General features: G+C 41.8%; 1 long non-coding RNA gene across 1 annotated transcript; it reads right to left on the reverse strand.

Annotated features, from left to right (window-relative positions):
* Window positions 1–358: 358 nt before the first annotated feature.
* LOC112550582 lies at window positions 359–2,033 on the reverse strand. The gene is made up of 2 exons (XR_003094513.1): window positions 1,776–2,033; window positions 359–395 (listed from the first exon to the last, which is right to left on the reverse strand). It is a non-coding gene; the product is annotated as an uncharacterized LOC112550582 (long non-coding RNA).
* Between the last annotated feature and the right edge of the window lie 6 nt (window positions 2,034–2,039).

Here is a 2,039-nt window from a genome sequence, read left to right on the forward strand (position 1 = left end):
TTACACACTATAAAAACTTGGCACCAAATATTTTAGGTATTTAAAAAAAAGGTGTTTCTACATTAAGTTCTGCATTTCCTTTTCTATTAAAAACATTGCCTAAACAAGTTAACAAGTGTAACCCACTTGGTTTTCAAATGAGTTGCATGCGATTTTGCAAACAGAGAGAGGGATGTGTTTCACATGGTTATTGGTAATTATAAAGAAAGTTCTCCAGTCCAATATGGAAAAGTGTAGCAGAGATGGCATGGTATGCCTCTTTCAGATTCCAGAAAACAGGAGATACTGTTCCATAATGGAAGAATCCTAATCTAGTATAGGGAATCTTCTTTGCGTAATCTGCATCACTGTTTTTTTCCCCATGGCATAATGTCATGTCTCATCTTCTGTGAATCCTGAGGAGAAAAATAAATAAATAACAAACAGCCTCACTTGTGCTATTGAAAGGCAGCTTATTTCCAAATGTAGCACCTAGTTATTTTAGGCCAGTATAAGTATTTCTAAACCATTTTAGATAGAACTCTGTTGGATCCCTTGATCATCTCAGCCTAAACCTGTCAAATCAGATATTGTGCTATTTGAAGACTCTAGGTTTGGTGCTAGAATATAACAACAACTTAGTCAAAGTTCTTTAAAAGTTCCCTTTCATTTCTGTACTGTAAGGACAAATCGAATGATCTAAGAAATGTAGTTATTAGCTTAAAAAAAGGTATCTATAAATCTAATAATTTCAGTTTGGGAAATAAAGTTTAATGTTAGCCAGAACCAAAAGCAGAAAAAACAAGGCATTTGGTAATGAAAGGTCTTATTTGCAGTGGTAGTTAATGATAAACTATATGCGACCAGGTAACCTCTTGCAGCTCTCTTCCTTGTACAGGTGTTGCATAAATTAGCGTGAGTTCCCTGTACAGTATCTCAATACCTACAAAATATCCTCTTGTAATCCGTGAATGCAAGTACAAAGAGAATAGCAACAGCATTTTTAGCAAACAAGAACTTTTTCTTGTTTCTCTTTCTTGTTCTCCCTGAGAGGGGAGAACATACCTCTCAAAACAATAAAGAAATTAATCTCGAACATGCCATGCTGAGACTTTAAAGCTCAAAAGTCTGAGTGCTGTAGTTGCCCATGTCACAACAAAGTATGTTAGTTTTTCTGAAGTAACATTTTATTCAGCAAATGACAGATTTCCATGGTCACTCACACTTCTTTGTTAGCATTGGACAACATTTTTTATCAGGGCTTGAAAGGTGACTTTTGGAAGTGAAAGTTGAGTTGCTAAATCATGTGAGCACTTGTAACTATTTTATCCATTGCATATAGTAGTAAGCTCCTGTAGAAGTTATTAAAGGCTCCTAGTGAGAAACAATGGACTACCATTTATTTAAAGCTTGTAAACTCTTGGCTGCAATTGTGCATCTGGGCCTGCTGCAAGAAGCAGATGCCTTATTCAAAGTCACCTTTTCAATTTTGTATTCTGCAGCACAGAAGCACTCCAGGTCACTAGACATCTCACCCTCTACAATCATCACGGCTAACATGTTCAGCCCCTTTGGGGTACTGCCCTATTTCTATAGCCGAAACTCACACCGGCACACGGGGACAGTTTGGAACTGCATCATCTCACTGGTACGTCTCTACGCTTTGGCTGTGAGCGATCTGGGGCAGCGTTTGTACAGCGCCTAGCAGGCTGTACAATAGAGCGTCAATGCTTTTAAGACGCGAAGCACCAGCTCCAACCAAATGCCAACCCAGCGTGCCCTTAGCCCTGGTTTACCAGCCCAGCCTCAAGGAGGAGAAGGCCTGAAGGATCTCGGCTTTCGGGCATCGTTGCTGGTCACTGGAGCAGACACAGCTCAGCCAGACGGGGCGGGAGCCTGAAACAAGCGACTTAGCTGAGCCCTGTTTTGTTGCTAGTCGGTCACTGGCGCTAGTTTGCAGCTATTTGGCTGCGAGTTGCTGGAGCGGCCCGGGCGGGGCCCGCAGCTGCCACCGACCGAGTCAGCTCATCCCCGCCCGGGCTGCGCTGTCCCGCGGTTCC

Source organism: Alligator sinensis, unplaced genomic scaffold, assembly GCF_000455745.1.
Source record: "Alligator sinensis unplaced genomic scaffold, ASM45574v1 scaffold927_1, whole genome shotgun sequence".
Taxonomy (NCBI): domain Eukaryota; kingdom Metazoa; phylum Chordata; order Crocodylia; family Alligatoridae; genus Alligator; species Alligator sinensis.